Source organism: Pygocentrus nattereri, chromosome 12 (genome assembly GCF_015220715.1).
Source record: "Pygocentrus nattereri isolate fPygNat1 chromosome 12, fPygNat1.pri, whole genome shotgun sequence".
NCBI classification, from domain to species: domain Eukaryota; kingdom Metazoa; phylum Chordata; class Actinopteri; order Characiformes; family Serrasalmidae; genus Pygocentrus; species Pygocentrus nattereri.
In genome coordinates, this window is record NC_051222.1 from 7,225,242 (window position 1) to 7,240,436 (window position 15,195).

The 15,195-nt window shown below is 42.9% G+C and overlaps 1 protein-coding gene across 7 annotated transcripts in view; it reads left to right on the forward strand.

The window, feature by feature from the left end:
* The first annotated feature begins 4,459 nt into the window (after positions 1-4,459).
* LOC108437114 (GDP-L-fucose synthase-like) overlaps positions 4,460-15,195 on the forward strand; it is a 29,304-nt gene continuing 18,568 nt past the window's right edge. For 2 of the 7 annotated variants that reach the window (XM_017713993.2, XM_017713995.2), the window contains exon 1: positions 4,460-4,775. The gene's annotated coding sequence lies outside the window, so the exon portion shown is untranslated. Of the gene's footprint in view, positions 4,776-8,009; positions 8,387-15,195 lie in introns of those variants that run through there. The other 5 variants (XM_017713996.2, XM_017713994.2, XM_037543573.1 and 2 more) reach the window with 5 other exon arrangements.

The following is a 15,195-nucleotide window of genomic DNA, read 5'->3' on the forward strand; positions in this document are numbered from 1 at the left end:
TTTATGACTACACAGAAATCCTGGAAAACGTATTAATTCGGTTTCTTTCTTTTTTTTTTTTTTTTGTTTATCTAGCGTTAGCTTGCAAGCTCCCTTGCACCGAGAACATAAAGACAGTGTGGAAAGCAATAACTGGTTGCCTACACTGCCACTAAGTATGAAAAATAAGCATTCTCCTAAAAATAGACGTTCAAACCTTGTTTAAAAGAGTTTCCTGCAAGAGGTGAGCAAACATCTACGAGGTCATGTGGCATTAAAACCTAAAAATATTGATTTTATATTTTTTTGCACAAACTGAACAAATCAGGCTTGAACCAGAAATCATGATTTTATATTAGACCTAACATTATATAAAACACACTAAATAAACGACACCACCGTTTTTCTTGCAAAGACCATGTGGACAGTCACTGACGAACGGCCTCACGAAGGCGAAAAACGCGAATAACTCTAGCCCCGCCCCCCAAACCGCTAATCACAGGCATCACCCCAAAATATTCTGTTAAACTGAGTCAAAAAGCGCAATCACATATATAAACGCACAACACATAATGTTTAAAAACACACTTAACCTTTTCTTCATTTTCTTTAGCTAGCTAGATGCACGCTAACTTACGTTTTTGAAAATACCCTGGTATAGCTAGCTAGCTAGCATTAGCATTAGCTAGCTAACTCACTAGCAAAACGTAAAGACAGTAACACTTAACTGCCTGTCATGACACTAAACCATATTTCTGCATATAAACACATACTGGCTTTATGAAATAGACTTTTGAATTCTTACCTTGTTTAAAACAGCCGTCCAAAACTGACGAGCATCACTTTGAAAGCAAAGTAATGGCGCCCGCCGAACTTGACAAGAACTGAGCTGATGTGACGTCATGTGGTCACGTGACATTAAACGTCTGGCTTGAAGTGAAAATATTATTTTAGCAAAATTATTTATTTTACGTTGTTTTCTGAAGAGTGGTATTTGCTTTTGGGCAAACTGAACAAAACAGGTTTTAACCAGAAATCATAATTTTCAATTAGACCAACATACAAATACACTTCAAATAAATGACATGGGTGTTTCACTTTTTTCAGTGTATATGCTGAATTGGTTCCTTCAAAAACTGTTGGATGGCATGTCACTAAAACACAAGGTTACAAGGTTAGGGTGCAAAGATGAAATGTGGAAAGTTAAAGGCCAGTTCTGAGTCCGTATAACAGCCCATTATTATATTGTCTACATTGTTTTAAATTTAAAAATTGCAAAATTTAAAAAATCAATTAAAACTTATTGCAAAGGTTGCAGGGCTTAAAAGGATGCTTACACTATTAGGCACAGCTCAAAAAGTCGGTATGCATGTTTACAAAGTTGATCTAAATCAAATATTTTTCCCTTATGGTTTCTTCTTTTTTCTTTTTTTTATCAGAACCATTTTTAATACAAAACAATATTTTTAAGCGGTTTATATTAGGATTTTTTATTAAACAGAATAATATTTACAATTCATATCATTAACATTATACTGCATTTCACTAGACTACATTTTGAGATTATGGTCACTGGTGTTACCAGGACTCTTATGTTACATTTTAACATTGCATTTTTAACTCTATTCTCCACTGTTAAACTGCTTCCTTGAGTCAAGGCTCATCAGAGAGGAAGCATCTCGAGGCATGAGAAGGACATTCTATACTTGCTCACTATATTTCATTAATGTATTAATAATAATGTTTATGAGGCAGCACATAATTCCATGTGTCACCAGTGCTATGAGCTTTAATGGCTGGGTGATTAAAATGTTGTCAAAGTAATGCCATATATGATTTTCATTACTGACTTTACATAGTTGCACAAGCTTACCTTATTGCCACTGAGTCAATTTACAAAATCCTAAATTTTAACCAAAATGTCACTGGTGTCACGTCACTGGTGTTACACCATATTCATATAACACCAGTGACTGTAAAATGTGTTTCGAATTAAGTCGTCCTTGTTGTATATATTATAAGATTATATATGATTAATATTATTTCATTTTAAGATGAAAGAAATCAATCCACTTTGATTCTCACTCCAAATGGAGAAAGACACATTTATCAACTATTGCATCTGCAAATCAGTGTGCCTTCCAGTGTTAAATCTCAGCACTGGACTGCAAACATGACACATTCTGTTACTGCCATACATGGACATCTGGTTGTTCGCTGCTGCATAGTTCAAGTTCATCCACGCCAAGCAGCAAGAGGATGTGCCAAAAGCATTTAACAGACCATATGTCCATATGTTAAATGTAATTCAGTGCCACCTTAAATTGAATGCTACTCTAAATCTATTCTAAATCTCTAAATCTGATACCTTAAACTTAATGCCACTTTAAATTCAATGCCACCTTAAATTTATTGCCACTTTAAATTTAGTGCTACCTTAAACTGAGTGCCACCTTCAATTCGATGCTGCCTTAATGTCAGTGTCAGTTTAAGGATGGAGCATTTTAGATTTAAGGATTTTTTTGAGATTATTATAATAATAATAACTTTATGAAGAACAGTAAATAGGCTTTTTCAAGACAACTTGTCTTTCTTCTTCTTCTTTCAGCTGCTCCCTTTAGGGGTCGCCACAGCGGATCATCTGCCTCCATCTTGCCCTATCCATTGTCTCCTCTACTTTCACACCAACCATCTCCATGTCCACCTTCACTTAATCCATAAACCTTCTCTGAGGTCTACCTCTTCTCCTTCTACCCGGCAGCTCCATCTCCAACATTCTTTGCCCAATATATCCACTATTCCTCCTCAACACATGTCCAAACCATCTCAACCTGACCTCTCTGGCTTTATCTCCAAACTGCTCCACCTTCACTGTCCCTCTGATCTGCTCATTTCTAATCTTGTCCAGCCTTGTCACTCCCAACGAAAATCTTCATCTCCGCCACCTCCGCCAGCTCAGCCTCCTGTCTTTTAGACAGAGCCACAGTCTCCAAACCATACATCATAGCAGGATGCACTACTGTCTTATAAACCTTCCCTTTCACTCTTGCTGCTATCCTTCTGTCACACATCAGCCCTGACATCCGTCTCCACCCACTCCATCCTGCCTGCACCCTCTTCTTCACCTCTTTTCTACACTGTCCATTGCTCTAGATGGTTGACCCAAGATATTTGAAGTCATCCACCTTTACGACCTCTACTCCTTGCATCTTCAACTTTCCACCTGCCTCCCTCACATTCACACACATGTATTCCGTCTTATCTCTACTGACCTTCATTCCTCTCCTCTCCAGTGCAAACCTCCACCTCTCCAGATTCTCTTCCACCTGCTCTCTACTCTCACCACAGATTACAATGTCATCTGCAAACATCATGGTCCATGGAGCCTCCTGCCTGACCTCATCTGTCAACCTGTCCATCACCATTGCAAACAAGAAGGGGCTCAAAGCTGATCCCTGATGTAACCCTACCTTCACCTTGAAACCATTTGTCACTCCAACTGCACACCTCACCACTGTCCCACTATCCTCATACATGTCCTGCACCACCCTAACATACTTTTCAGCTACACCTGACTTCCTCATACAGTACCACAGTTCCTCTCTTGGCACCCTATCATATGCCTTCTCTAGATCCACAAAGACACAATGTAGCTCCTTCTGACCTTCTCTGTACTTCTCTACCAACACTCTCAGTGCAAAAATTGCATCTGTGGTACTCTTTCTGGGCATGAAACCAAGCTGCTGCTCACCTTAGCCTTGCTTCAACAACTCTTTCCCATACCTTCATGGTGTGGCTCATCAACTTTATACCTCTGTAGTTACTGCAGCTCTGCACATCACCCTTGTTCTTAAAAATGGGGACCAGTACACTGATTCTCCACTCATCAGGCATCCTCTCACTGTCCACTGCCTTCTCTCCTAAACATCTCCATACCTCCACAGGTATGTCATCTGGACCAACTGCCTTTCCATTCTTCATCCTTTTTAAAGCTGCCCTCACTTCCACCTTACTAATTCTCTGCACTTCCTGATCCACTATCTCTCCCCCCGTTGTCCTCCTTTCTCTCTCGTTTTCCTCATTCATTAGTTCTTCAAAGTACTCCTTCCATCTACTCAACACTCTCTTTTCACTCACTAGTACATTTCCCTCTCTATCCTTTATCAGCCTAACCTGCTGTACATCCTTTCCAGCTCTATCTCTCTGTTTAGCCAAACGATACAAGTCCTTTACTCCCTTTTTACAATCCCACTTTACAATCTCCAATCTCATTTAGCAAGGATATAATCCACCTGTGTGCACCTCCCTCCACTATTGTATGTTTTTCAAGCCAACTTAATAAGAAAAAAATCAGATTATGAAGATCACTAAGGTTTTTTTCCCCTTCTATATACATTTCCTGTAATTGGCAAGTCACTGCTTGATTCTCCAGCTATGGTTATGCCTATCATTGGTGCTACTCAAAAGAGGCGGAGTTACACGTGTCTACTGGTAAAACGAATGCTTCACACCTTCTTGTCTCAATTAATTCACTCAAGTCAGAGGCTGCACAGAGGCTGGTAGCAACTTTATGTTTGTACGTTTGCATGTTAATTTTCTCGACACATATATATTTTTGCTCAGTAACCCAAGGCTGATCATTGTGATCTAGAAACTGATAAAGTTTTGTGACTGTGAAGCCTTTGGTAGAAGATCGTCTCATTATTTACGGCATATCTTTTAGGAGTAGAACATTTTTGATAAACCTGGGAAATCTGAGACAGTCGAAGCCCATTGGAGTCACCTGTTAAATAAAGGTAAATAACAATTCTATAATAAATATTTTTAGTGATTTTCTTTATAATTCAGCATATCTTAATGCCACATTTAGGGAAGTCACAGCTAAATTTGGCTGAAAAGAAAACATAGTATCACAGCAACAGTCCAGCTCATATGAGAGAAAAATGTAAAGACATGCTTATGATGTTTTTGTTCTAAGCAGTTGCACGCCAAGAAAACGTCACATAAATCCAGTTGCTTTCTTTATATCATCTTGTTTTAGCAATTATTGTGTTCACATAATGCGTTTAATGGAGGGGAGTTTGTGCCAAACTGGCACAGTTTGAAGTACTGCAAGTATATTAGTCATGTAATGAAAGTGTTATGTGAATGAAGGCACAGTACAGCCGTTCCTTTTATCACATGTTTTGTTTTAAATGCAAATGTGTTCTCAAATGCATTTACATGAAATGAAATGAAAAGGAAATGATAAAGTCTAATGGAGAGTTTACCTTGCATTTTGGCACATATTCTGCATGTTAGTAAGGAAAACTAATGTCGCATGTGCATTGCAAGTTTTTCCACTGTACTAACTGCTTTTCAGTTTAACAGTACAAAGCATTATGTTCAGTTTAGATTCGACATGCTTTGAAGTGAAATCATTAAAATGTGTCCAGTATGTCTATAACACATATGTAAGATGTGATGAATTTGCAAGCTATGCCAGATTTTGGCTTACAATTTCAGTTCAACTGTTAGAGACACTTGTGAAACATACAAACTCACTAACGAGTGTTACTTTAACTATGACTGACTGCCTATGTGCAACACAGACATCATAGACACCAACACCAACAGGCTTGAGGCTAGTAAAATAAAAAATAAAAAAAAAAAGTACAAAGGATAGAAGCGGCAGAACTTTAAGAGGGGGGTCCCTTATTACCCTGGAGGTGTCGCCTGGCCTGGGCTGTAGCCTTTTTAACCAGCTCGAACCTTTTAGTTACACAGGAGCTCATTCACCCACTCCTCAAACTCAGAGAGAGAGAGAGAGAAATTAAAAAAGAAAGAAAGAGAGCTAGAGACAGAGAGAGAGGCAGAGAGAGAAGAGAGCCCTGCCCAAGGATGAATTTGATCAGTTGGCACTTAGACTTCTCTTTCTTGTTGTACTTATAACAAAAAAGTCTAAAACAATGCATAACAGCATGAAATACAGTTTCTCTTTGAAGACAAACCGTACACTGTGGTAAAATCTCAGGGTTTAAAACAGAAATAAATGTGTTGACTGAGACACCAGCGTGTAAAATCCTCCACTGCAGGTCAGCAACATTTTCAGGTAATGGTGGTTTATATAGTGCTCTCCACTCTGGCTTCACATCATCACTCAGATTAAAACCATCACACCAGAGTGTGTCAGTTCTGCAGCGCAGTCTTCTCTTATTCAGCACCTTCACACAGGCTGTGCACAGCGGCTTACCAGACTCTGTCCCCAAGTTCATTCCAGACACCCCCTCAAACTTCGGAAGGGGCCATTCACAGTCCTGTAAGTCTGGCGTGATGATGATGTCTGGGAATGAGTCATTCTCCACAAGACTGACCACCCCGTGCTCCCCGAAGGGTTGTGACTCCTGAGCACTGGTCAGTGCAGGGGTGAGAGAGAGAGAGAGAGAGAGAGAGAGAGAGAGAGAGAGAGAACGCGCCGAGAGAGAAAGAGAGAACTCGCCGAGAGAGAGAAAGAACGCGCCGAGAGAGAGAGAGAACGCGCCGAGAGAGTGAGAGAACTCGCCGAGAGAGAGAGAGAACGCGCCGAGAGAGAGAGAGAACGCGCCGAGAGAGAAAGAGAGAACTCGCCGAGAGAGAGAGAGAACGCGCCGAGAGAGAAAGAGAGAACTCGCCGAGAGAGAAAGAGAGAACTCGCCGAGAGAGAGAGAGAGAACTCGCCGAGAGAGAGAGAGAACGCGCCGAGAGAGAAAGAGAGAACTCGCCGAGAGAGAGAGAGAACGCGCCGAGAGAGAGAGAGAACGCGCCGAGAGAGAAAGAGAGAACTCGCCGAGAGAGAGAGAGAACGCGCCGAGAGAGAAAGAGAGAACTCGCCGAGAGAGAGAGAGAGAACTCGCCGAGAGAGAGAAAGAACGCGCCGAGAGAGAAAGAGAGAACTCGCCGAGAGAGAGAGAGAGAACGCGCCGAGAGAGAGAGAGAACGCGCCGAGAGAGAGAGAGAACGCGCCGAGAGAGAAAGAGAGAACTCGCCGAGAGAGAGAGAGAGAGAGAGAGAGAACTCGCCGAGAGAGAGAGAGAACGCGCCGAGAGAGAGAGAGAGAACTCGCCGAGAGAGAGAGAGAGAACTCGCCGAGAGAGAGAGAGAGAGAGAGAGAGAGAGAACTCGCCGAGAGAGAGAAAGAACGCGCCGAGAGAGAAAGAGAAAACGCGCGGAGAGAGAGAGAGAACGCGCCGAGAGAGAGAGAAAACGCGCCGAGAGAGTGAGAGAACTCGCCGAGAGAGAGAGAGAACTCGCCGAGAGAGAGAGAGAGAGAGAGAACGCGCCGAGAGAGAGAGAGAACGCGCCGAGAGAGAGAGAAAACGCGCCGAGAGAGAGAGAAAACGCGCCGAGAGAGAAAGAGAGAACTCGCCGAGAGAGAGAGAGAACGCGCCGAGAGAGAAAGAGAGAACTCGCCGAGAGAGAGAGAGAGAACTCGCCGAGAGAGTGAGAGAACTCGCCGAGAGAGTGAGAGAACGCGCCGAGAGAGAGAGAAAACGCGCCGAGAGAGAGAGAAAACGCGCCGAGAGAGTGAGAGAACTCGCCGAGAGAGAGAGAGAGAACTCGCCGAGAGAGAGAGAACGCGCCGAGAGAGAGAGAGGGAACTCGCCGAGAGAGAGGGAACTCGCAGAGAGAGAGAGAGAGAACTCGCCGAGAGAGAGAGAGAGAACGCGCCGAGAGAGAGAGAGAACTCGCCGAGAGAGAGAGAGAGAACGCGCCGAGAGAGAGAGAACGCGCCGAGAGAGAGAGAGAGAACGCGCCGAGAGAGAGAGAGAACGCGCCGAGAGAGAGAGAGAGAACGCGCCGAGAGAGAACTCGCCGAGAGAGAGAGAGGGAACTCGCCGAGAGAGAGAGAACGCGCCGAGAGAGAGAAAGAACGCGCCGAGAGAGAGAGAGAACTCGCCGAGAGAGAAAGAGAAAACGCGCCGAGAGAGAAAGAGAGAACGCGCCGAGAGAGAGAGAGAACGCGCCGAGAGAGAGAGAGAGAGAGCGGCAGGAGAGCCAAGTCAACTTTATTTCTACAGAACATTTACGTGTCGGCCAAGTTGCTGCACAACAATCAGTTAAAATAAACCCTACTAGCTAATCACAACGAGACAAAACACTCAGCAATTCTCACTGAATACTTTGTTCTGTATGTGATGGGTAGAAGCATAGAGGGGGCTTTTATTTTGACACTGGTGTTTTGATTGATCTCGGCTTCACCCGCTATATAGTCTCGCGCAGGGAGAACGAAGTATCGTTTGATCTCGTGGGGGCAAATCTGAGCTCGGCGTCGGGAAGATCCGTGAAGCTGTATGTTGCTAATGTGCATGTTAAACTTTTGGGGAAGACCATAGGAACGTGACTGAGCCTGCTGGCGCCGTGTGTGTGCGAGAAGCCCACATTTACACAGGTACGGTTGCTGTTTAAATGCTTTGTAAATGCTGGCAGTTACGATATGTATTACTGTCGTAGTATTGTCAGGTATTGGTGGTTTTTATTAATAATAACCACAGGAGGTCCCAGTTTAGTGTCTTAATGATGGTTTGTTTATTTATTTTAAAGGGAGAGTGGGGGGCTTTCTGAATCAGCAGTGTGGCGTGACAGATATTGTGTGAGCCCCTGGGGATATCTGAAGTACTACAAAGTGAAGTTGCGCTGTGCATTCCACCTGCTACAGTTAACCGGTCTGTACGGTCAGCAACAATAGCCACTGCTTTTTCTTCTTCCCCTTTTTTAATACCTCTGCATAACATCATTTTTAAATAGTTAATAAAGGAATATTTTAGTATATTATTGGGAGGCTTTTTGACCCAGGGCAGCCCCTAATATATTTTACCCCTGGTTAATCTGGTGCCTTTTTAATTTAGGAAGGACGGTTAGGAGGCGCACGCTGAAAGGTAGAGGATATTCAGCTCATTTAAGCCGGGTTTCTGTCCCACCTATATTGAAGGTTGCTGTGTCACGTTTGGTTTATTTTTGATTTGATTAGTGTGGGTGACTGGAAGTATATTTATGTAATCTCTTTTCATTGTCTACTGATTTTATTTAATCACAGTGTGTAATTTAGTATGGGGGGTTGAACCTAGGCTGGTATTGTGGTTCCTTCCTTTTTTTTATGCGTGGTTATTTTACCATTAGTAATTAATAACCCATCGAGGCCCAGATTGTGCTAGGGTGATGTGATTTTAGAAGTGGGTCTGATCGCTATGATGTGTGCAGCTGTCAAATTTTCTATCCTTAATAAACCTGTTAATATACCAGCCTCTTAACGTCTCTGCGTGCCTTATTTAGGTAATTCTTTGGGTTGGTTACCGAATAATAATCGAATCAGGTAGCCCTCGGGTCACAATTTGGAATCAGGTAGCCCTCGGGTCACATGTACAAAGTCGAATGTGCTGACAACAAAATCACACAAAAACCATCAATGAAAATCAAATTTATTAACCAATGGAGGTTTTGGAGTCACACACAAAATTAAAGTGGAAAAACACACGACAGGCTGATCCAACTTATGTATGATGTAATGTCCTTAAAACAATTCAAAATGAGGCTCAGTATTGTGTGTGACCTCCACGTGCCTGTATGACCTCCAACCGCACCAGCATATGGTCTCACAAGGGGTCTGAGGATGTCATCTCGGTACCTAATGGCAGTCAGGCTACCTCTGGCGAGCACATGGAGGGCTGTGCGGCCCTCCAAAGAAATGCCACCCCACACCATTACTGACCCACTGCCAAACCGGTCATGCTGAAGGATGTTGCAGGCAGTAGATCGCTCTCCACGGCATCTCCAGACTCTGTCACGTCTGTCACATGTGCTCAGTGTGAACCTGCTTTCTTCTGTGAAGAGCACAGGGCGCCAGTGGCGAATTTGCCAATCCTGGTGTTCTCTGGCAAATGCCAAGCATCCTGCACGGTGTTGGGCTGTGAGCACAACCCCCATCTGTGGTATTTTATATATATAAAATAGAAGAGCTACACTGGCAAGGCAGAAGAAACCAATACAGAACAGATACTGAATACATAGTCATTATAAGGACTCAAATGCCTGAGAAAATAAATGGGTCTTTAAATTTGACTTACAAACCTCCATTGTGGGGGGTTCCTACAGAAGGAACGCCAGGTTGCCTTTGAACCTCATCCGAGTACACCTAAGAGCAGCCAATTAGAAGATTTTAGGGCTCGTCTCCGCTCTAATTCATCCCAATGGTGTTTTGTGGGGTTGAGGTCAGTAGTCTCTGCACATTATGCACCTCAGCATCTGCTGACCCCGCTCTGTCATTTTACGTGGCTGACCACTTCGTGGCCGAGTTGCTGTCGTTCCCAATCGCTTCCACTTTGTAATAATCTCACTGACAGTTGACTGTGGAATATTTAGTAGTGAGGAAATTTTACGACTGGACTTGCTGCACAGGTGGCGTCCGATCACGGTACCATGCTGGAATTCATTGAGCTCCTGAGAGCGACCCATTCTTTCACTAATGTCTGCAGAAGCAGTCTGCAGACCTAGAGGCTTGGCTTTATATACCTGTGGCCATGGAAGTGGCTGGAACACCTGAATTCAAAAGAACTTTAGGTAATATAGTGTACCGTACATATTATGTATGCTTAAAAATTAAGAAAGTTGAAAAAAGACAACCTTAGACAACCCAACTTAGAAACTTGTACGCATAATTAAATCAGTTAGATATGATGTTGACACAGGGTCAAACTCATAAAGGAAAACAGAACATAGGTAAGTCAGGCAAATCTTAATTTGTGTCTACTATTATTGCTATACATGAACAGTTATTAAAGTTATATGCATTTTTCTATATTCGCCCAAAAAGCAGAAGTAAAGTATTATTGCATATAAAATTGTGAGTAGCACTGAGTGCGTCAATCAAAAAATACTGTGTGTTTGCGAAGGTTTTCACGCATCAAGTAATCACCAACAAGATTACTGGTAGTGTACATGTCTAAAATTGTGTTCCAAGGTTAAAATCACAAAACCTTTATAGTAGATGTTGGAACATTGCTGTGAGGATTTGATGAAATTCAGACACAAGGGCATAAGCGAGGTCAGGTAAGGTCTGATGCTGGATGGTCAGTTCTAGATCACAAATTGTTTCAGGGGCTGCATGCTTTTTTTTTAGTGATGAAAAAAGTAAAAAACGTCTATGCAAATATATTGTAATTGTACTTATTTGTGTGTGTTTGTTAGACTGTGTTTTTAGACTGATTATTATTAAAACCTTTTCCCCAGACATGATCCCAAATATTTTCTGCAATTTGTAACTGCAACAGGAACTGATTGATTGCTTCAGACTGTTTTAATAGGTTAGGATTAAAGATTAAATTAAAACATGTACAATTAGATTATAACATATGATGATCCCTGGTCAATGTTTTAGTACCCAAGCCACTTCAAGTTTGCCTAGGCTGCTATCCAAGTTGAGCAATGTGAAAGCTCAGTGGTTTCATACTGAGTGGTCTTCAGGCTTGCGGGAACACGTAATTCTGTGTGACTGGCTGTTACTGCTATAACTGCCTCTTCTGAGGAAAAGATAAAAAGAAAGAAAGATAGCGCAGGGAGATTGAGAGAGAGATAGCGAGAGAGAAAGAAAGAGAAAGAAAAAGAATGCGGCATGAATGCCTGAAATTTCTGGACAGTGAAACCATAATCACATCAAATTATAAATGTATAAACTGACCGTTTACACATTCAAGTTCATCGATGTAAGCTAATAGTTCATCTTATCATGCTTCAAAATAATTACTATTCAGTTTTAAGACATTGTTTTCTCGTCTGATCACTCGTCATACGTCTTCAGTGCCTTTATGTAGGGAACATAATTGTGCCGCATTCATTTGCAGTTAGATTTTTTTACTGTGTTATTGCCACACACCCTGTCATGTCTCCAAGTTTTTTGTTGTTTTGTTTTAAGAAATTAGATCATAAAAAGGCACAAATATGTACTTTTTCCTGAAAAAAGTATTGAAGGTACACAATTGGACCTTAAAACCACAAAAACACCTTTGAAGAAACATTAACATTGTTTGTATCTTGGTGAACAGAACTGTACCTGCACAGTACCTTTATTCAGACTGTGTATTTGGGAAGTGATCACATTTTTGACTTCATCTTCTAGGTTTTCTTTGTACTTAAGTACTTTGTTACTTACTTACAGAAACTACACAGTTGCAAAGCATTCAAATGAAAAAGCTCAACAGGTGATCATTTCTAATCATGCAGTCAATGACTTCATAAATGCAGGTGCTAATCCTATTTTTCCCATTAAAACAAGGAAAAATAAGGGCTTAACAAACAGACATTTAAGCCTTTCCTAAGAGGAATTAAAAGTGCTGTTCATGCACCTGGACAAGTTTAGGCACAGTGCGTATATCAGTCCAAGTTGAAGGCATGCATTCAATGCATGCAAGTCATGAAACAACATCTTGTCTTTTACAAGATCGAGATTGAGATATTGAAACAGTAAACACCATATGTACATATTGGCAAAGTATGTCTTCCTGTTTCAAGCCGAGGATTTCAGTTGGCAGGTGTCTGTATGCGTGTTTGTCATCAACAACCTAGACGTACATGACCTCATATTTATGGTTCAATGTCCTACTTCCTTCTGCACACCCCCTAGTGGACAAACCTGGTCTCCACAGTGACAATCTGCCTGACTTTCGTTAAAGGACAGTCTCAATTCTTGGTGAGTTTTCTCCCAAACTGCCTCACTACATTGCATGCACTTGTCCACAGTGGAAACATCCAACAAGATTCCTGTCCAAGAAGCCACTGGAGGTTGAAAACACTGATATGGGGTAATACCAGTAGCTGAGCTTATCAAAGAGTTCTGAGACATTTCTGCCTATGTCAGATTTGAGATTCAGAACTGAGATTCTTCATTCACATGTTCACACTGGCCATTAGATTGCAGGTGATACCCCAAAGCTAGACTACCTGAAACTCCTATGTGCTCAAAAAAAGCAGACCAAACCTGTGATGAAAACTGGGGACTCCTGTCAGAGAACATGTCCTCTGGTATCCCAAAGTATCATGATTTACTAATGTTTTGGCTGTTTGGAATGTAGTAGGTAGAGAAGTTAATGGAATGAAATGTACACTGTGAGAAAACCTATCTACAATAGCAAAAATGGTAATGAATCCCTGTGATTGTGGCAGGTTGGTGACAAAATCAATGTCAATGTGAGACCAGGGTCTAGCAGGCATGGGCGAAAGCATGAGTTTACCAGCTGACAATGTCTTTATTGTTTTACACTCTGAGCGTGTAGAACAGGAAGACAGGAATGTATGAATGTCCATGTTCATTGATTCCCAAAAGTAGTAATTAGATATAAGTTACTAAGTTCGGGTCTCACCTGGATTACCCAAGGTGAGTGATGACTGGACATCATAAGTCTATCCCTGAGCTGTTTGGGGACGTATATTTTACCTGAGGGACACTGATTGGGTATAGTTAAGTTTTCCAGAATTCTTTCTCTTTCCTTATTAATCTCCCAACAAATAGAAGAAATGCTAAAATTGAGGGAGAGATTTTCTCCAGGTTAGTTTACTTTCATTCCTTGTTATCTTGATAAACTCTAGACAAAGCATTTGTGTTGAGAGATCCGGGGCAAAAAGAAATACAAAATATGAACTTAGAAAAGAATAATGACCAGCGTGCTTGTCGAGGATTGAGATATTTAGCTGTATGCAGGTACTCTAGAATCTTTTGAGCATTAAGCACAATGGCCAAGAGTTTACAATCTCTGTTATTATTTTGCATGGTTGTGAGTTTGTGTGACTAAAAAGTAAGGGTACCTGTAAGTACGTACCTGTTTTCTAGGGGGATCATTGAGAAGGGCAGTGAGAGGCGCAGCAATGCAGCTGAAGCTTCAAATAAGGCATCGGTAGAAGTTGGCAAATCGTAGAAAAAGTTATAACTCTGACTGAAGCGGAAGTGGGCCATTTCACCACAGCATCAACCTTGTGGTCGTCAATGATGACACCACTGGGGCTGAAGGCGTAATCCAATAAAGCTATTATATATATAGATATAGGCACAGAAACATGAGCAGAAATGGAAACTGATGCAGGCACAGGAACGGAAGTCAAGAAATGGGCACAGGAGTGGGAACACGGGAACAAGGGACAGAAGACAAGGGCACAGACACTGAAACAGGAGACAAAACAAGAAGAGAGACACAAGAACGTGGAACAGGAGCAGACACAGACAGAGAACAAGGAACAGCAGCCGGAGCAGGAACAGAAACGGGCGACACAAAACCAGATACAGGAACAGAGGAAAAACAGAATGAGGACGAAACACAGAGGGAGGATGAGGAGGCACACCACAAAAAGCCACCAGACCACAGACCATGCAAACAAGAGGGGAACAGGAACAGGCACACAAACAGAAACCGGGACAGAAACAAAAGGAGACACAGGAACGGGAACCACCACAGGAACAGGAACGGGCACTGACATGACAGAAGGGAACAAAACAAAACCAGGAACAGTCGAAGGCAAAAGCAAAGGAACCGAAACTGGAGACCAAGAAGCGGCAGGTCCGGAGGCGCGGCGACTATCCCGGAGGCTCAGGTTTGCCACTGGGTGCAGCCACGGGACCCGGCTTGCCGCTGGGTGCGGCCACGGGTTCAGGAATGCTGCGGGGTGCAGCCACGGGTTCAGGAATGCCGTGGGGTGCGGCCACGGGTTCAGGAACTCAGGCTGGGAACAGCTGCTCCAACGTGGAGGAACAAACAGACACAGGAACCACTCGGCCATTCCCAAGGCTTACTTTGGCTATAGGCAGCTCGCAGTGGTGCTTGCGAATAAGCCGAGCACCACAGTAAGGGTCTTCTGAATGTTCCATCCATCTAGCCACGTCTTGCGCTGCAAGTTGCTCCTCCCTGCAGCGTTGCTCAAGATGGGCAGACCCGAGGCGCTTACCTGAGCGCTCGTCGTCCGGACACAAGGTGGGAAGGTCCTTCGCCTTCTTGCGGGACCGACGAGACGCTCATGTTCCCTCAGCGCCAGTGGGTTTGCTGTCTCCGGCTTGGTGCCGTTGGGACATGTCAAACTCGGGCTGCTTAGAAACAGCCAGAGTTTCGTCCCAATGGAACAACCACATACCGGAGTCTAGCTTACTTGCTGCATCCTTTCTAGGCTGGTCTTTGTGTAACAGGGAGCGAGGAGGCAGACGCATATGCGGGGATAAGCGAGATT